This window comes from Parasteatoda tepidariorum, chromosome 4, assembly GCF_982258835.1.
Source record: "Parasteatoda tepidariorum strain Cologne lab strain chromosome 4, Ptep-v5.0, whole genome shotgun sequence".
NCBI classification, from domain to species: domain Eukaryota; kingdom Metazoa; phylum Arthropoda; class Arachnida; order Araneae; family Theridiidae; genus Parasteatoda; species Parasteatoda tepidariorum.
The window spans coordinates 43367153-43389261 of record NC_141758.1 but is presented as its reverse complement, the minus strand read 5'-3'; the positions used below and the strand labels follow the sequence as shown (position 1 = coordinate 43389261).

The 22109-nt window shown below is 30.2% G+C and overlaps 1 long non-coding RNA gene across 2 annotated transcripts in view; it reads right to left on the bottom strand.

The window, feature by feature from the left end:
• Positions 1 to 22109, bottom strand: part of LOC122269141 (uncharacterized) — a 151327-nt gene that overhangs the window by 89530 nt on the left and 39688 nt on the right. The window contains exon 3 of one of the 2 annotated variants that reach the window (XR_011636991.2): positions 21557 to 21612. The exons of the other annotated variant lie outside the window; for it this stretch is intronic. This is a non-coding gene — a long non-coding RNA (uncharacterized LOC122269141). Of the gene's footprint in view, positions 1 to 21556; positions 21613 to 22109 lie in introns of those variants that run through there. 2 annotated transcript variants of the gene reach the window in all.

Genomic DNA, 22109 nt, shown 5'->3' with positions numbered 1-22109 from the left:
TAATCTAAATCGGGACTCGTCCGTAAACAGCACTCAATACTTGCAACTTGCTTTTAATTTTGATATTCGACAGCCCACTTTCTTCGGGTCGTAGGGTGTCTTGCTTTTCAACGGAATGCCTACCTATGTGCAGAAAGACCACCCTCATGAAGCCTGTTTCGTATTGTTTGGCTTTAAACTCTTCGTCCTATTGTTAAAAGAAACAGTCTTTAAATCGACGTTGCATTAGTTGTTCTGCCTCGCCGATCTGTTTAGCTGGATATATCGGTCATTATATGCTTTTGCTGTGGTAGTATGGGGAAGACCTTGTCCAGACTGATGTAGAACATGTCCTGTTTTTTGGAATCCAGTCCAGAGTCTCGCAAAGGCACATTTTGCTACACCAACAGCTTCCGCTGCACTTTTTTTGTGTTTGCCCAGATTCCAATCTCCCGATAATACACCTAACACTGCATTCCTGTAGAGAACATTACAGTGACGCCTTCAAGTAACATTTTATCAAAACAAAAGCCTCAAACTTTGAATTTCACCACCAAGACAACGAGAAACAGCACCAATACAATCAGTTTTACAATCACTGTATTTCTTTTTAGCTATAATAATCAATAAAAATGTTTGTAATTCATTCTTCAAAACATAAAACACTTTTGATGATGTCACACAATATCAATTTAATCAAAAATAGCTAATTTTGTATGATTAAAATTAACATTGATGATATAAGCTGAATTAATTTTCTTATACAACTTTAGTTTTATTTAATTAAGCCCCCAACAACTATTAGCTAGATTAGGAGTCAAATCCAATATTTTTTTTAAAAGTTATAGCTTTTAATTTGCTGTGAGACTACTTTAATAAGCTTAATATGTGCTTAATTAAGTACATAACAACCAGAAGATTGATTAAGAAATAGGAAACAATTCTAATATTTGTTGAAAAGTTATAAGTTTTAATTTTATGTAGGACTTTTTTGCACCATCCGAACATATATAACTTTCTTGTTGCTTGTACTTTAGAGTTTACAACTTTGTGTATTATATAACTTTGGATATGCTTAATTAAGTCCATAACAATCGTAAGTTAGATTTAAAACTATGAATCAATTCCAATACTTGGTGAAAAGTCATAGCTCTCAATTTGATGTGATATTGCTTTACATGATCTGGACATATATGATTTTATTTATCGCTTGTAGTTTACTGTTTGCAATCTTATCTACCTAAGCGATGTTCTAATCTTTTTGTACGCAATTATTATTCGCTTATTTTGGTCACATCTTGTACATAAATTAACGTTTCATTATAACTTTCTGGATAACTATGCAAATAGCAAGACACAAAGCCAACGCTGCGTCCTCCCACTCCCTTCTAACTCAAAACAAATCTAGTTTAGTTTCTAAATTTAAAAACCAGATTCTTTTTATTTATAAATGATACAGGTCTATTGTTTACAAAGAATACTTGGTTTTTGAAATGAGAGAAAATCTGTTTAAACCATTCTGAGAAAACTGAGTTTGGCAGGTTAAACATCTTTCACTCGTTTATCAAGTTTTTTTTTTATTCGCTTCAAGTCGTTGAGAAAAGTGACAAAAGCATTTGCCTTGCAAATTTATTCTTTTCGGTTGTTTTAAATTAAAATTCCTCCACTTTGAATGACAAGTAAGGATTGCGCGTTTCACTTTTTTGGAGTGTTCCCACTAAACATTACCGAAGTCACCTCCAGCTATTTTGCAAAGGAAATATGCCTCTCGAGATGAAAGCGGTCTCATGGTATTTTTATAAGTTCATCGCTTAACTTCTTAAACTCTAAAAATAAGTATATTCTCAGATAGGCTGCCAAATCATCAAATCACGATTTTAAGAACTAAAAAATTCATTTCAGTTTGTTTAGTATTTTTGTTCCCGAGAATTTAATAACCGGTACAAAATTGTATATTTAAGGGGAAAAAACGTGGTGTGTTTGTAATTTCTGTATAATATATTTTGCCGCTTCTTGAAGAAAATGATCTGTTATAATACTTGAGCGGTCAAAGCGTCTTCTCTTACAATAGTTGAAAAATAAAGCTGATTATCTCCAAATTTGATTTTCGAAAATTTGAAATCGTTTTTAAACCTTTAGATGAAGAATTTTTAATAAACATATTTTTCTTACTTTTTTTAAAAGTTATTTTGCATTAATTTAGGTCAAAAATATTACATTTCGTTTCTTGATAATTTATAGTTAGGAAATACAGCACGAGAAACCGGTGTTTTTTTCTGCGTTAAAGGTAAAATTCTTCCAAACACGGCTCAATTTCAAAATTTTTTTTTTTTAAATTTGCTCTTATTTGCAATTATTCAGATCTAAGAGAAACAGTTATACATCATTGAAAGTTCTTTAATTTATAAAACAACTTTTTTATGAATTTTTATATTTTAGTGCAAATGTAATTCCGATAATCAAATAATTCGATATACGGATTTTTTCCGTAACTATTAGAGTGTTTCTTGTAATTAAATAATACCAACGAATATTTTTAGCTTGTAATTAGAGAGTCAGAAAAAATATATAAAATATATGTTCCATCTGCATCAAGGGGCCAATTCAAAGGATAAATTTATTTATGCACTTAAATAAAATATTGTCGGTAACAGGCTTTACTAAAATGGCTTACCCGTGTTAAAAGCTTTATAATAGCCCAGAATCCAAATCCAAATATTGCGATATGATACTATATTTCACTAATATTTAATTTTAATGATCTGATTTACATTGAATAATATTTTTATACCCTAATTAAAAAAAAATCATAGTTTAAATAAAGCCAATGTGTTAAAACGTCAGCAATATATTTGCCTAGGGAATTAGAATTGACACTCATGATTCGCAAAATTTAATTTTACTGATTCTCTTTGTTAGTTTTAACATTGGTTAATATATGCTCATTTCCAAACAGAAAAAAAATTAATTATAGCTGTAAAAATACAATGTGTTAAAATATCAGCAATATATTTGTTTAGTGAATAAGAATCGACTCTCACGATACCTCGTCAATTATTATCGCAATATTGCCTTATATGACAAACTATTGTTGTCAATAGTCTATCAACAGTATAGTTGTTTATAATTATTACTCATTATTTATAGTAAGACTTGATATTTATGAAACATAAATGGAGAATATATACTAAATTACTATTACCGCGATATTTAAAAATATCGTTATATCGATATATCTTCTAGATCTGAAGGATAAATTTATTTTGACACTGATAAAAGGAATGGAGTCATAATTTCATTCAAGTTTTCCACATTCTTAATGTGATGTTAATTTGAATCATGTAATCAAACTTCTTAAATTAAATTACACGATAGTCTGGTGGTACAATCTGAAGAAAAACAGGGTTCAATGTAACAACCTTTTAAAATTGTAGCGCATTTCTCTCCAGATACCCAAAAATTATGCTCAAAATTTTTTCAGTATCTGTCAGTTAGCAACTATTAATAGCAAATAGTACTTAGAAGACTCGAATATGGTTTAAATGTTAAAATTATTTACAAAAAGAAAATAATTATATATTCTGTTACGTAGTTAAAGGTTCTTTTTAAAATTTTTGCAATAATAATGGTAATTTTGAATTCTATTAATACTTATACAATACACCGAATATTCACTGCATATGCAATATACCTTTCAATTTAAGAAAATAATTTAATAATTTCCTTTTTTCTTTGAATTTCATGTTATCAGATTACGTTAAGATGGTAACAGATTACTATCGGGAGCTTATTTCACATTTGGCGATTTGAAAATAAACTAATAAATGTTAAAAATATACCAAAAGCCAATAACGTAACGGTAAACAAAAATTCAGACTAGCCAAAAGTGACGTCATTGAAACAAAACCAGCAAAGAATACCATGGTAACCAGAAATGGGATTACTGACAAAACTGAGTAAAAATTATCGTCAAGCAAAGGAGCCCCCTCCCCCCCAATTCAACACTTTAACCCTCAGGCGAACGTATGGGAGAAACTATTAGATTCTTAATCGATAACTATAAATCTCATAACAATCGTTAAGCGATTTTTGTGAAAGAAAATGGCGTTTAGTTTCGAAAGTATTTTATAAAAATAAATAAAAAAAAGTTTTATAATATTTAAATATTTTAGAAATGAATAAAGAAGTTTGGAGCACTTATTTGATCTATTTTTGGTCAAAATAATGTCATTTCCTTTGGGCAGTCATAGAAACTCTAGATTACTTTTTAAAAAAATCTTTAGCACAGTAAGAGACAACCTATATAAATACCAGTTGTTCAGGACATTATTAAGTAATCATCCAATTGAAACTTTATTCTCTTATTTTCATATAGGAACATCGCTAAATCATTAAAAAAAATTGGCCTTAGTTGCTATCATTAACGTCTAAATATGGCTGTTTTGGTTTTAAAAAAATTTCAAAAGAGTATTTATAAGGATCTCTTTTGTTATAATTTATGTTAATTTTTATTACTATATAAAATTATGAATTTACTAATTTGACTGTGAATAAAATCAAATTTAAATGTTGTTAAAGCTTAAAGTTTAATTCTGTGTTATTCTTTTACAATTTGAGAATTGCTCTTTGAGAAATATGAAACTTATATTTCAGAAAATTTGTTATATATTTCGGAGATATTTATTTATAATAAACTCTTTTGCAATAATTTATGTTAATTCCTATTACTAGAAAAAATTATAAATTTGATCTGAAAATTGCATCATTAATTAAATAAAATTTAAATGTGGTCAGAGCTTAAAATTTAGATCTATGTTATGCTTCCAGAATTTGAGAACTGCCCTTACAGAAATAGAAAATTTATATTTCATAAATATCAATTAATTTGTAGGAAACTCCTTTGCAAAAAATTATGTTAATTTCTATTGCAAGATAAAATTATAAAATTGCTCTAAACATTTCACTGTCAATTAAATTAAATTTAAATGTTGACAGAACTTAAATTTCAGATCTATACTATGCTCCCATCTTTTGCAAACTGCCCTTTCAGAAACATGCTTATCTAAATAGATTTTTTATTTTGATTTCCACCCGACAAATTTATTCCAAGATTCTATTCTCCAGCTACAAAAAACACTTGTTAAAATACTGCTGATTCTGCAAACCGAACAGTTCAGTATTCATTTTTATGTATACAACAATATCCCACAAAAAAAACGCTATATTTTCAGCTTTTGTGAAAACAGGTGGATTTGAAATTCTCTCACAGCTCCCTTGCAAAGAATCTTAAAAGCTAACATGTAACTCAATAGCACAGAGAATTCTGAATTACAAACCGCTCGCAATTCATATATCTATATATAAAGAAATATGTTTCAAAACCTAAGTAAACACTACCACATAGCCGATAAAACATCCCACAGGCTCCTCCTTTTCCTATAGGAGACAGATAAAAAGAACAAAAAAGGGAAAAGGTTCTTTTCTGGAGCCAAAGTCTGGGGTGCTTAGGATACAGGACATTATCTTCCACCACGGGATAGTAAAGTTCCACAATGAAGGCACGGTTTATCCTTCTCATCTTAGAAGTCAGATAAAAAAAGAAGGAAAGGGGGGTTGCATTTGAAATGGAGATGATTGTGGCGAAGGTTGGAGAGGGAGGATGCTCTTCGTATTCAGAATCTTGATGGATGGGGATCGAGACAGATGTTTCCAATCCATTGGGATAGAGAAGAAGTCCGCTTTGCATCTAGCTTACCATCAATATTCTTAAGCCATGTCCTTCTCTTCATTTATTTTCACCATCAGGAAGGATACTTCATTTTCCTGATTTTTCAGGTTGATTCTATAGAACATATTTCTTCTTTTGTGATAGAAGGATTTTTTTCTTCTTCGTAAAATCAGAGGTGCTTTAGAACAAAAAAATTGCTTTTGACCTCAACGGACGCTGAAACTAATAATTTATAGGGAGAAAGTGTGATATTTTAGACCAGTGTTTCCCAAAGTGTGGTACGCGTACCCCCAGGGGTACAGGAACAGTTTAGCTGGGGTACGCCTTCTTATGCAAAATATCTTGCGATAAACGAAAATTTCAAATTTTTTTTATTTAAAAACAAAGCTAGCCATAAAAATTTACGATAACGTATTTTTCTATTTGCTATTTTTTGCAGAGTTAACAGTTAATGATTAGTGGTGTCAACAGTCAGTTGTGATTTTTAACTTTTGTGCAATTTTTTTATGGTAAAAAATACATTCTTTTTTTAATTAGTGGTATACAGCGTTACGAAAAATTTAGAAAGGGTACACAAGAGTCTTAAGTTTGGGAAACACTGTCTTAGACCATCGTAATTATTTGAGCCCACCAGGGCTCGCAATTTGCGTTTAATATGATGTATATCATTAATAATTATTTCCTATGGGAGTATATCATCGATATCGGTATGTATATAATCGATAACATGCACTATTGCAGTAGCCATTTTTTTTTCTGGCACATGCTGAAGTTTCTTTATTTAGTTACTGAGTAAGTTTTCACATTCCATTTGATTAAAAAATAAAAACTATTATACTTGAAAACAGTACTAAAATATTTAAGTATTAAAAAGTTCTTCTCTTTAAAGTAAAATACTGATTTTTTACGAAAAATAATTTATGTTGGTAGGTCTAGTAAAATTAAAAAAAAATATGATTGCTGTGCCCTGTATTTTTCTATTGAAATGGTCTATGTTATGCGTCGCAGATCCATTTAGACAAGATATATTTCCCAGTGGACTATGCCATACACCGTGTGTAAAAAGTTTTGGTTCGTAGAAAATCTGTAGGTTTCGAAACATACCAATAAAATATTTTTTGGCATTGATATTTCGGATTACTTTAAATTATAATTAGCCTATGTAGGCTACGTCAGATGTAGGTTTTAATATAATAAATATCCCAATTAAATCAACTACTAATCAACTATCTGATGGTAGAAGGTCATGTTGTATCTTGAAACCATTTCCCTAACTTTTGAAAAAAAAATTCTAAGAAATATGACAGAGTTCATTGACAAAAAAGCATTAATAAACAAACCTAAATGCATTTCCTTAACCAAGTAATTCAAATTATTACTTTTTGCAAATAAAGTTAAAATTGGTCCAAGGTACAACACTCTTCCCAGCTGTATTCAACAGACTAAATTTTAGAAATAACTATAGTCATCCAAAATGCTTAATCCTTGATCAAATTGAAGCTTCAATTATTGCGCATCAGACTGAGTTTGTCGTGAAATCAATATTCATTGAATCGGACAAAACTGGAATCAAAATATATTTGTTTTAGATTTAAATAAATGCCGACCGGTTTGTGTAGGGGGCAGGGAACTGTTCTTGGATCAGAAAGGTTCTGGGTTCGAATCCCGGGCAAGGCATGGATGTTTCTTTCTCTCTCTCTGTGTTCTATGTCCTTTCTCCTTTGTGTGTGTGAATGTGACCCGCCCTATAAACGGGTTTGTGATTGTGTGAATAGTGTGACAGAAGTCGAATTCTTGGCCATAGATGGCGCCACTGAAAAACAAGAACAATGGCACCCCCTCTGCCTAAACGGGCATACGACAAAAAAAAATCTAAATGAATGCCTTGATCAAACTGAATCTTTAACTATTACGCATCAGACTGAGTTTATATTGAAATCAATATTCATTGGATCGGATAAATTTTGAATCAAAATATACTGCTTTTAAAACTAAATGAATGCCTTGATCAAACTGAATCTTCAATTATTACGCATCAGACTGAGTTTATCTTGAAATCAATATTCACTGATTCGGAGAAAAGCGAAATCAAAACATACTGCTTTTGAGAATAAATGAATGTCTTGATCGAATTGGAACTTCAATTACTATGCATCAGACTGAGTTTGTCTAGATATCAATATTCATTGGATAGGACAAAACTGGAATCAAAATATACTGCTTTCAAAACTGAATGAATGCCTTGATCAAATTGAATCTTCAATTATTACGCATCAAACTGAGTTCGTCTTAAATTAAATATTCATTGGGTAGGACTGGACTGGAATCAAAATATACTGAACATATTTTTAAAACGAAATAAAAGCCTTGATCAAATTGGAACTTCAGTTAGTACACATTAGACTGAGTCAGCTTTGATGCCAATAGGCATTGTTTATGACTGAACTGGAAGGAAGATAGACTGAGTTATTTTTAAAACTAAATGAAGGCCTTGATGACACTGGAGCTTCAATTATTGAGTTAGTCTTGAGATCAATATGCATTGAATAGGATAGAATTTGAATACAATTCTATCCTATCTATTTAGTTTAAAAGCATTTCATTCTATAATGAGATGCTTTTAAACTAAATGAATGAATGATCACATTGGAATTCCAATTATTACTTTGAGTTAGTGTAGAAATCAATATGCATTAGATAGCAGTGAACTGGAATAGACATAGACTGACTTGCTTTTAAAACTAAACGAATGTGTTGATCAAATTGAAACTTCAATTATTACATATCAGACTGATTTCGTATTAAATCTATATGTATTAGATAGAACTAGACTGGAACCAAACAGGTACTTTTCAAAACTAAATAACTTGATCGGGGTATGTTGGAGCCGAACTATTTATTTGTGGCATAATACAAAGATCAAAGACTGAAAAACTGACCTGGTTTTGAAATCGTGTGCTTCAATTCATAATCAATATTCCACAGTTTTTTACCTAAATTTATACATATTGGTGTAATATTTTTACCACATTATTACACACACACACACCAACATTTAACCCCGCGCCTATGCCCCTAAAAGGGCATTTATCGGTTAATGGTTAAGGTTGGAAGACGAGACAGATAGAAAAAAGAGAGGAAAAAATAGCAAATAGAAACAAAAAAGAGAAGAAAATAAAAAGAAATATGAAAAAAAAGAAGAAAAAAGAAGCGATTATTCTATTTGTTAGGGCATTTGATTAAAAAGTATCCAGAGCTAATTGGCCAAGTTTAGTTGTGGTTGTTGCTCAATATTGCATAATTTTGTCATTTTTTCATGAAAATTATTTCAGGATTTCCTCTTATTCTTCTAGAAAATTAATGAGGTTGGTTGCCTTCTGTTTCAACTTTGGATTCTTACAGATGGATCTCTTCCAGGCTATGAGGAATTCTAGCTTCGGTTGCTTAAAGTGGTAGGATGTGGTAAGCGGACATTCTATTGCATAATGCCACACTGTTCCTACTCCTCCACAGGCACATGCATTGTCAGTTGCCAGGCAGAATCGCTTTAGATATGCTTTAAAGGGGCCATGCTCTGTAAAGAAGAGGATTAGCTGCCTATTCCATTCCAAAGGTTTAAATGAGACATCTGGTAAAATTTCTCTGATTAATGTGCCTGATTTCGGTTTGTGATGATGCCAGTAGTGTTGCCAGTCCTTTTTAATTTGTGTTTTAGCTTTAAACTTAATAAATGAGTGTGGAACTTTGATTTTAAAAAAATTGACCCGTTTTAATTGCCTCTTTAGCTAAATTATCTGCTTGTTCGTTTCCATCGTTGTTGTTATGTGCTTTAATCCATGAGATTTGAAGGTCATTAGTATTATTAAGTAGATTTTGGATGTCTTGTATAATCTGATGAGTGGTATTATAATTCTTAAGTGACCACATTATTACATTGTAGGATCATTATATTTAAAAATGAAAGTATAATAACTTTGAAAAAGCATTTTATAAGCGGGGAGAAAACTTTTACTAGTAGAATCTTCGCTTATTTTAATACTCAATTAAACTTCAATAAATCTTAATAACTTTAAACAATATAATATTCTGTAAAAACCATTAAGGAAATTGGTTCAATTCCAACTTGGGAACGGCTCCAAATTAGACCATTCCTTTTACCTAAGTGCCAAACAACAAACAAAACATCATAATAAAATGTGTTTAGCAGTAATTCTAAAAACTCTAATGCTATTTTTATGTGTTTTTCGCGTTTTGTAATTTGGCAAAGGTGCAGTGTTCATTGTTTTGGAAACAATCGCTTACATCAAAGAGCGCTGCGGAAAATGGACAGAAACAGCTGGAAATTTACATCCCAATATTATTTTATCTTCAATTCTCACGACTCTGACAAGCGGCACTATTTGGTGCAAAACATCAAATTCAGTCTTTCTACATTACTAAAATTAGAACAGAGATTCTAAAAATGTATTTTCCCTGGAAGATAAGATGTGTACTGTATAATTTCCACAAATGTTTCTCACATATTCCAATATTCATACAGTAATGCACTTTCATATTTCAACCTAATCTTTAGATATTTTCGCATAAGATATAATGTTTGGTATAAAAAGCAAATAATAATGTAGAGAGCGAAACCATAAGGTAAAAGAAAAAAGCTTTAATGTAAATATTTTTTCTTTCTAAAAATAGGAAAGATGAAATAAATATCGATGTTTGGCAATCAATCAATCAATGTAAAATTAAATTAAATAAGGAATGTGAATTCTTTTAACTTTAATTTTACTGAATTCGATAGCATGCATATTTAGAAAAAAGCGAAAACTAAAATTAGCTCAATTCTGCAGTGATAAACAAAGCGAGAGGACTCTACAATTTTTATTTTATTTTATTATAAATTTTACAAAATGTTTGTTACTACGGTAGTGTTCTTTTCAAGTTGCGTTTAATAAAAAAATTAAATTGCACTGTTGGAAAATTTCGCAGAAAAAATTGTTAAACAACAATTTATTTAATTGTTATTTTACCGCATTCGAACAAAATAGTCAACTAATCATAAATAAGATAGTATTCAAACAATTGTGAAAAAACTCGTTTATTAAATGCTTATTAATACGATTAAACAATCAAAATTTTATCGCAAAAATGAAGTCACTTAGTCCTTTGAAGAAGGGTTCACACGATAGCCGAGAGGGCTAAACTGTCAATCACATGACCGATGGAATGTCAGTTCGAGTCTCAACGTTGACACCATAGTATTTCCTTCATCCCCTCCAACACCTGAAAAGTTTCCAGTATCAAACACCCTGGTGGAATACAGTTCTCTCATTCACGAGTAAATGGCAGCAAAATGAAAATGCTAAACTTTGTCCATTAAAAAGTCATTTTTAGGATTTTGAAACCATGCTAATTGCAAATGGTTTAAAAAAAACTGCAATGTCTTGTATTCATTGTTCTCTAAACCAAACTGGTTGTGAATTTTTTCAATACCATGAAAATAAAAAATGCTCTTTACCATAATCTTTACGGTCGATTCTGTAGACGCATGGACCAAAATTTGATGAAACAAATTCCAAAAATTTATAGACTTTGTAAACCAATTTGCGGTAGATTCCTTACCAAGAATATCAGCACAATACTTTTGGATTTTTAACTTCATTTAATCTATATATATATATATATATATATATTGATACAATATTAGAAAGCACTCCTTTTTGCGGATATAATCGTGTGAGCTGATAAAATGATTATATCTCTTATTTTCTTTTTTTAATATTTTTTAATTATTTTTTAAAAATTTTTTACATTTTTTTTTACCATTTGAATTAAAATGAGTTTTCCAACTAAACTTCTAAATTCGTCTCTTTCTTTAAATTACAAAATTACTTTTTTTAAAAGAAAAATCATCTCACAAATTGCAGAAACCACGGTTTTAATTCAAAATTTCATAATTTTTTTTTCTTCTTCTCAAACTGTTTTAAACCTAATAGAGAAAAAAATCGCTTTAAATTAGGCAAACTATTTACATTACTATTTAAAATATTTATCATACGGGTTTTTAATCTAAAAGTCTCAATACCAAAGGAATTTAAAACTTCATAATTATTAGGAGTGCAATTCCCGGTCGAATAACCGATTGTTTGCTTCATTTGATCGGACCGTTCATTGTTTCCCGAAACAATGTCAAATCATCCATTATAACTAATCACAAATCGAACGAGATCTCCCGTGTCAATTGTTTAATAGGATTCATATTTACACAGTCTCAATCCAAATATTAGTGATTATTTAAAGGTGTTACCATTTTGTTCACATAAATTTCATTTCGCGTCTGACAATGAAGTTCTATTGTTTAGTCGAATCTCATGTTTTCTTACAGCAAACACTGTAAAGCTCCACTCTGTAAGATGGACAAATACAAAACCTCTGGCAAACGTCCTCTCCATTTCGTTTGTCACGACGTTGTGACGGTGAGCAGTCCAGGGAGGCAGTGTCACGGTATGGGGTGGTGGGGAAGGTTCAAACCTTGTCCCAAGCAAAGTGAGTCCGAGAAATCTCCATTTCAAATGTTTCCTCTTTTACTGAGGAAAAGGAAAAGGTTTAGAAGAGACATTAGCATTGAGATGAGGCTGGGTGGACTTGGTTTCCATAGTAACCATGAGTTAGATTGCCAGACCGTGTTTGCAAATGTAAAGGAGTTTTGTGAGTGTGTGCAGTCAGAGATGAAGGGAAGGGTGGTGTGTGACGCGTACCTGCAAGTCCGAAAGGACATTTGAAAGCGAAATATTCCTTTTCCATGACTTTTTAGACATTTAGAATGACAGCTAAGTGAAACTTGAATTAGAATATTTGCGGCACTTCTAAAATAGTTTGAGTTTTTTGGGGAATTTCTTAACATTTTATTATGTATTTGCAGCTCATATAAATAAATATTTTTCTTATTTAGGATTGAATTATATTTCAGCTTATTTATGCCATATTTGGACTAAAATATACCAGGAGAAAATAATATTTCGGACGAATAATACTTAATTATAGTCTATTAAAAAAATTCGATAATATACAACTGTCCCTATTACATAAGGTTAGTATTTTTTCATTTTTGATCATATATATATATATATACATACAGTCGAACTCGTTTATAACGAGAACTCGGATTTACCGAGGGAAAGGAGAATATTTGGTTGGATCAATGTTAAGTCTATGGAACAGAAGTCGCTTTTAACGAGAAAGACCCGGTTTTAGCGAGCAATATTTTTCTGTCTTGCAATCTTTTTTCTCATCTTTCTAGTCTTTCTGTCTTATCTTTTTTTCAAAATTATAAGAAATGCGCGCGAAATCAAAAAAAAAAAAAAAAAAAAAAACCGCGAACTTAAACTTAATTTCCCTTATCGCTCTAATCTAAAGCATGGGAAAAGTCACGTGAGAGTAGGCGGTGACGTATCGATTTCGTGCTTTATCGGTCATGACCGATAAAAGTATTTAATTAAATTTAGTAAGTAAGAATTAATTTAGTAAGCAAGAAAAGTATTTAATGAAATTAATTAATGTAAATAAAGTAAGTAAGTATTAATTAAATTTTAAGTAAACTCAATCATTTGACCTTCAAAGCCCCCCCCCCTCTTCTGCTTGCACACCTGCCTTAAGGACCCGTTTATTACGAGCACTCGGATTTAACGAGTACAATGTTACGGTCCCTTTGTGCTCGTTATAAACGAGTTCGACTGTATATATATATATATATATATAAAATTTACGAAATAAGGCTATATAAAATTTCATTAAAACAAGGTTAATTTTGAACTAAATACAGTTCTTAGTTTTTTGTATTCTATTCTGTTGGAATTTTCATTTTAAAATTAAGGTGAAGTAACCGGCAGCAGTTTTTTTATCTAATTAATTATAAAATTAACACTTCTTTCTCTAGCTTTGGAACATTTCTTTACTTTTATGGTTTTGAAAACAAGGAATTACTAGCATGTCTTAAACAGTTAAAATAAACGTTATATTATATAGTACATCATACAGTTGTTACAATATACAGTTATCAGGACATTATACAGTTCGGTTGTGGTTGAATAGTGTTTTGTGATATTCCATATGGAATGTGACTTAATTGGTCTATCTAGTGTATCGTGAAAGGTGGCAAGTAACATAATTTTTTAACAACTCTGCTATTCTGTAATCTAGGTGTAAATGAGAGTTTCGTATTGTAATAGCGCAGGGTCACCAATAGGAAGTGAAAGACGCTTTACATGTTCCATTCCAAGTAGCAAAAGGATATTATCTAACATTAGAAGGATGCAAATTAATACTGCTGTACTAGAAAACGCTAGACTCCTGAATCCTATCTTCTAATATTATATAAGATTAAATAGTGTTCAAGTTCAATCGAACTTTTAGAACTTTTAAAATCATCATCTATTTCATTACTTTTGGTTCAGCGCCACTTTTGAGTGAAAGGGCAACCCATATTGTTAATAAATAAGCATTTATTTATGAAGAAAACAATAAATTAAGTATTACTTAAAATATCATATTTAGCCAATGCAATTTTTTGCCAAAAAACGCAAGAAAATATTAGTGGTAGTAAATTCTGTTCGAGAACGTTATAAAAAATAATTTTCTGTAAACAAGTCTGTCTTGTTAAAGCAATTATTGATTAATCGGCTACTTTTCAGTTAACATCTTTATATTCATTTCTTGAATATAAACTGATTTGCATGTTTTTGATATATCATTATTTATATTTATAAAAACTGCAATATTGTCTATTTAAAATGTGTTTACGTTGAATGAAGACAATGATGAAAAGGAGTTACAATTTTTATTCAGGAAGTTTGAAAAAAAATGTGAACATTTCTTATTGACTCTGTGAGCTTGTGCAATGTGCAACAATGTTGCTTTATCTAAAAAAAATTAAAAAGTATTGATTTGAGTTAATTTTGTCTAAGTGTATGCTCGAAAGTTCACTTCAAATAAAAAGGACTTAAGGGTTTTGTACCATTATTTTTTTTTTGAAAAGAAAGAATAAAATTCTTACTTGAGAGCGGCTAGAAACTAAATTCACCTTCCATCTGATACGCTTTTTGATTCTTGTGCGGTGAAATCGAGATTTTTTGGCGCAGGTATTGATACGAATTCCACCCTTTGAATTTTATTACAAAGGATATCACAATTTCTTAAAAACATTTTAAAATTAAATAATTAAAGTTTTAAATGATATTTAATGCTTAATAATTTTAAATTCATTGTCTTCAATGTAAAGTTACACGTTTTTTTTAAAAATAATTTCAGTTTGGTCTGCTACATTTACAGGTTCATCTACCGGAAAGGAACAATTCAATTTTCAGATGAGGTTTTGGTCACTGCAAATGGGAAATGCCACACTCTGGTAAAAAATTGGGGGCCAGCTCGTTTGGGAAGTGAAGGGGTATATGTACAATGCTGACCACATTGCCACAGTTAAGTCGCAGGTCATTAAATTGTGGGCCTTTGACCTTTATGGGCCCCTGAGCGACAACCGAGTGTTTGTTTTATGTACTATTAAGTACCTTTTGTCTGCACTAAATATTTCCTTTTAGCAACCAGCATGACGTCACGTATATTGGAAAACTTTAGAATGCATCAATAATTTTTTTTTTTAAATTAACAAACCCAAAATGTTTTAGAAGGTCTATACACAGCTATCAGAAAATAAAGTTTCATTTTTATTTTTGATTCCTTACACAGTAGTAAACCAATATTCTTTTGCCACCAAGCCAAACTCGCAGATAATAGCATCCTGTTGCGGTTGTTATGCTAATGATTTCATTTTCGTCATCACAATTAGTAGCAGCATGACAACAACGAATGAACCATGGTTTTCTTTTGAAGAGATTTCTATGCATTGGTATTCTTCCAGTTCTCATACTTAGTATTTCCAAATATCCTTTTCAATTGCCCATCACAGAGCCGCGGTGGCTCAGGGGACAGAGCGTTTGCCTCCTAATGAGCTGAGCCGGGTTCGACTCACATTGATGGCTGGTGGACTCGAATCTGCACCCGGCTCGCACCGACCACAGTGCTGAAATAAAAATATCCTTCATGGTAGACGGATCATGGGTTAGAGTCCCCTTGTAGTCAGACTAACCATGGGAGGTTTTTGTGGTTTTCTTCTCCATGTAGCGCAAATGGGGGTTAGTTCCTTCAAAAAGACCACCACGAAGGCAAATTTCTCTCATTACTTGATGCAGGAGTTCCATTGTCTTCCGGATTGGGTTCAAAATTACAAGGCCACGGAGTTGGGCATCTTTAGCCGTAAACTCAAAATTGGGTCTTCTGTTAAATGACGGTTATAAAATGAAAATTGAACATTGTAACTTGGGTTATTCTCCCACAGGTTTAAATCGCTCATTTTAAATGCACGAGCAGCCCAATTAAATGCTTTGAAACAAGTAAAGTTATACACCAGTTTTTATTTTGTAGATACGAAAATAACATTGGACCCTTTGGCTTGCCTTCCTCTTATATTTTATACTCCATCCAAATATTTCATTATCATGAAACACGTTTTGTTACTGCCATTAAAAATATCTACTGAAATTTCCTTCGACGGCTTGTTCCGAAAATATTTTTAGCAATTCACACGAGCGCTTTCTGATAAAGTGTAACAATTTTCCCAACATAATAATACAACATCGAAAAATAAAGCGTTGCCACAAAATAATATCATAAATCACCAAAGTTTTTAGCAAATTCTATCGATATCAGAAAATTAAGGTCAAAAGAGTCATCCTTCAAAGGGGAATAAAAAAAAAAAGGGAAACTTTTCCCGGGAGAAAGATAAAACTCTATTAAAAGCGAATGAAAGCCGCCTTTGCAGAAAGCCTGCTCCATAATTATGGTTCCTAAAAGGGACAAAAATTAAATACTTTCTTCCCTGTAAGAGGTTATCTATCCTGTGCCGGTTTTGTACCTTTTTTGGAGGAAGGCTTCTACGATGTTATCTGGTGCAAGTGACGCAATGTTGTACGGGCATCATTTCCTACGAGTTTGTAACGGAAAAATGAACTTTGTTCTGGTTTTGTTTCCAGAGAGGCGAAAATTAAAGTTTGGAGGAAAACTGAATTGTGTATATGTTACAAATACATGAAATAAATAATATTGGATTTCAAAATAATGTATGATCACACTTTGTTAATAGAATTGAGAAATTTAGTACTTTGGTTTGGGAACAGCAAAATATGTTTCATTTTGTACCTAAATGTAACGGTATTTTGACAGAATGTACTTTAAAAAGTACAAGTGTACATTCAATATGCTTACTAAATACGGATTCAAAATATAGTTATCACCCAGCTGAAAAACTCTTTTTATTTTTATTTTTTTACAGACTTACGGAACTCCCTCTAATTTGTTGATATTCTATTCGATATGTAAAACATTTTGAACAATTCGAGCACACCACGATTTTATAAAACATACACTCGCCGGACATTAAATCTGTCATCTCTAGAAAAATTGCTAAAAGCGGAGTTTAATACAGGGCAACACTTGCTCTTGACTTCATTATAGCTAGTAAAGAAGTGTGTTGTTCTTAAGCTTTCATAAGTACATCGCATTCAACATAAGCCATTTGCTGAGGTTTTGTTCGCACAAATCTACCGAATTGTGGAATGTTTATTTTAGTGGATAAGCCAATATACTCCAGATATTTTCTATGGCTTTCAAGTCAGGTGAATTTGAAGGTCAGCCAAGATGCAAAACAAATTGAGTGATCCTAGAACCAGGTCCATCGAACCATTTCCCGCCAGATGAATTTTGCTGTTGTCATCTTGAAAAATAAGGTTACCATCAGCATGCTTATAATGTTAACTGAAAAGTAACTCCTGGTTATCTAGCATGTTAAAATAGATATGCCGGTTTAAGTTATTGTCTACTAGAGTGAGAAGACATGAACAAAAACACCCTCAAAATGTATCAAATCCACCTTCAATTTTTTAGTGATTTCTTTAGGGGTGGAGTGACAAATGTTTCGCCTGCTGAATTTTTTAAATGTTGCTATATTTTAGATATAAATACATCATTTTTCTATCAGTATTTATTTTTCAATTTGTCTTCTATCTGAATTTTCCATATTTAACTCACTTTAAAAAAAACACTGCATTTGAACACCGTATTTGAACAATACAGTAAATATTCCTAGCCATGACTATTCATTTGTGCTGTAGAAAATAGGTACTTTATTTACTTCGCACTAGAGAGCTACACAATGGGCTATTGGTGATGGTCTGTGAAACATCTCTGAGAATGATCTGAAGATAAGCCATCATTTGTGAGGCCACTTCCTCCTTAATTTTGGCATAGATCAAATTACATGTAATTGTTATATCATATTTGTAGAGGATTTAAAAATCATTAATTTTATAACTTTTGACTTTTTCTTTTTTCTGTTTTAACTATATATTTATCTCTTTTAACTGCACATGTATCAAGTCACCTTTGTCAAATCTTAATTATTTCGGTTTTCGCAGTATGGTACTATGGCCGGAACGCGTATAGGTTTTTAATAAAATTTTTAGAAGTTGTGATTTTATATGTGTTTTTTAATGAATATTTTGTCTAGGGATTAGATGCATAAAATTCTTACTCAATCAGGAAATTCTTCCATTTTCTAAACATGAATTATATAAATAAAAGATAAAAGTTCTGTATGAACTATGATCTGTAACCATATATGTATGCTTTGAATAGTAGTCAGTTTAAAACACTCAATAAAAATAACAGCACTACTTTTATCAAAATTTTCTTACAGCAATGGATTCCAATTGAAACTTTGAGACTGAGTTGCCTTGCACAATGACTTGAAATTAGGATTCAATGATTTTGATATTTCAACTTCGGAGCTAAAAATGTAATATAACAATAAAATTTGGTTGCTTCCTTTTATATGCTCAAGTTAATCCAAAGTCTCATTTTTAACTTTTATATTTTGATATTATTCAGTTGAATATTTTATGAATGCTCCTTTAAAATAAAAAGTTCTTTAGTTAAAGAATTTTTTTTTAATTATTCGCATGTAATATTTTCAAAAAATTAAATGTTAATTTTTGTGACAGCGAATTGAGGATAAGCTAAGCAATGTAAGATGTTGGAACAGTAAATTAGTTTTTAAAGCAAAGAAATAGTATTCAATGCAAATTTTGTCATTAATATCAAATTAATTTTGAAAGTTAACAAATTATATTCAGTTTGGCGTATTATTCTTTCAACAATTAAATGTTAGGACAATGACTTCAATTTAAGAATAAAGACATTGAATAATAATTGATAAACGACAAACCAAATTTTAAAGTGGAAAAATGATAATCAATAACAAATTTGGTTAATTATTTTTAATACGATTAAATGTCAGCCTAAAAATCAATCCGCATGTAAGATGAAATAAATTGTATTAAATAATAATTTAAATGCAGCAACTCAGTTTTTGAAATAGATAAATCATATTTAATAATGAGTTTGCATTATTAAAATTAATTTAACTATTCTTCTTATGGCAGTTCAATGTTAGGAAAATAAACTGATTAAAAATACAACTATGGTGTAATAGCAATGTAACTGGTTTTAAAGATAAAAGAAATTGTATTCAAAGATAATTTCGGTATTTAAAAATATTATTCTAATTTTATATAAAGTGGTATATAAACTGAATGAAATACAAAAATGTTTTAATAGGTCGAAAAATGGTTTTAACGAAAAAATAAATTGTATTCAATTATAAGTTTTGGTATTTAAAAGCAATATTATTACGATATGAACTAGTATATAAACTGGCTTAAAATACAATAACAGTTTAATAGGACGAAAAATTTTTTTTGATATGAAATAAATTTTATTCAACCGCAATTTTGATATTAAAAAAATAATAATATTACTATATAAACTACTATACAAACTGACTTTACAATAATGGTTTTATAGGTGTAAAAATGGTTTTGAAGATAAAATAAATTGTGTTCAATGATAATTTTGATATTTAAAGTAATATTATTACTGTATAAATTGGTATATAAACTGATTCAAAATACAATAATGGTTTAGTAGAAAGAAAAATGGTTAGGATAAAATAAATTGTGTTCAATGATAATTTTGATATTTAAAGTAATATTATTACTGTATAAATTGGTATATAAACTGATTCAAAATACAATAATGGTTTAGTAGAAAGAAAAATGGTTAGGATAAAATAAATTGTGTTCAATGATAATTTTGATATTTAAACTGATATTAATACTGTATAAATTGGTATATAAACTGACTTAAAATACAATAATGGTTTAGTAGAAAGAAAAATGGTTAAGATAAAATAAATTGTGTTTAATGATAATTTTGATATTTGAAACAATATTATTAGTATTTTAATTACTATTTAATCTGACTTAAAATACAATAATGACTTAATAGGAAGGATTTTAAAATAAACAGACTTTATTCTGTAAAAATCGTTTTCTTTTCTATTTTATTTAAAAATATCGTCGAACTAAAATCTTCAAAATATTACTTGTAATAACGAAAGAGTCATTATTCAGCTAAATATATACGGCAATAACAAAAGCAAAATTAACTACAGAAATCAATTTTATGTAATTATGAAAACGACTAAGATGTTGGCTTAAAACCCATTGTTTCGAAATTCCTCTCAAATTTAAACATCATCTTCAAAAGAAAAATCGAACCCAAAATAAATCTTTTAAAAACACGAACACCCATAACAGAGTTAATTCAATAATGAAACAATCAAAAGCTTAACACAACGTCTCTTTAATGAATAATCAGCTTAGTCTTAACAAATTCCCTTTCATTTCTAACGACAAAATTTTAAGGTCACCCAGCAACCAAACATCACAACGAATCCAAAATTCTTACTCCACTTTTCTCCACAATGCCACACTTTCTCCTGAATTCCCCACAATACTCATTAGTACCCCTTTCCCCATTTCACCCCCTTCTTCTAAGCCGCCTGGTAATTATATGGCACTGAATTGATATCCGTTTCTAAGGCACTATGATAAATGCCTTTAGCGACGTCCGATGGCGAATTCAGAGGTTGTCACTTATAATGAACCTTTTGCCGATAATTTCACTTTTGCCGATTTTTTTTTTCTTTCTTCTGTCTTCGTCTTTTGTGTAAAGGACATGTCTCTCGTCGTGCCCATAATGTAACTTTGATTAGAATACTATTTATAAACTTATGAGTGATTTGTTAATAAATATGTTAATACAGTTTTTTTTTTTGTCCATGAGATGAAGCTGATGGATTAAATTACTATTTATATGTTAATATGTTACTTGAAGTAGAACTAATCTTAAAAAAAAAATTGATAAATGGTCGTTGAGAAGATTGAGCTGCTTGGAATTTTACTTTGTGATAAAGTGATGATTTGCTACAAACTTGATTTAGTTAACCAAAAAAAATTTTTTTTCTTTAAATTTATGAAAAAAGTGTGCTAAAATCAACTTTCTTTAAATTAATCTATAGCATTTTCGTATCTAATGACCTGGAATAAATTTTATTTACAGGCTGGGCCACGTTAGTAACAATACATTTACGATGCATTAGTTATTAGGGTTGAGTGAAAAAGAAGTTTTCAATAACTAAAATGCAGTACCTCTCAAATTTTGTGTATGGACTAGTATGTAACACGTGAATTTTTTCAGATTTTTACGCATCATCTTCATTTCCCGCAAAAGTCTTAAAATTTTGACATCTTTCAGAAACAGAAAATTTTTGTAAATTTTTCAAATTTTTTAAAAATTTTCATGTAAAAACAAATTACAACTCAAGAGTAATGTATTGAATAAAATATTACCTGGGAATTTTTTTCAGAATTTCTCAGCAATATTTTCACTTTTTGCGACAGCTTTAAAAAATATAAAATTTTACTAAAAGTACAAAATTTTAAAATAAACACCGAATTTTTAAAAAACTGTCAGAGGAAAATAAAACACCATTCAAACATTGCGTATTATATTAGTCATGAATTGATATAATTTTTGATTCATTTTCCACCCTACTCAGTAACGGACACTGGAGTTTTTCTTTTCTTTTAGATTTTTTTTTATATTAATACTATTGTTAAGCTTAAAAGATTACAAGTAAGCAAGAGATAGAAAACTAAAAAGTACACCATAGCTTCCCAAAAGTGGCATTGATGGCTGATTTACATTTGATCTAAAATCACAGGAAAGTTCATCTAAAGAGGGAGGAATTATTTATGATTATCAAAGCGTGATATGAATGGGTATAGTTCTATTAATACGAAAGTCTGTGAACAGTTAATAAAAATGATGGATAGATTTAAAAAAAAAAAAAAGAAAAAAAAAAAAAAAACGAATCGAGCTTTAGGTGAAGAGAGCG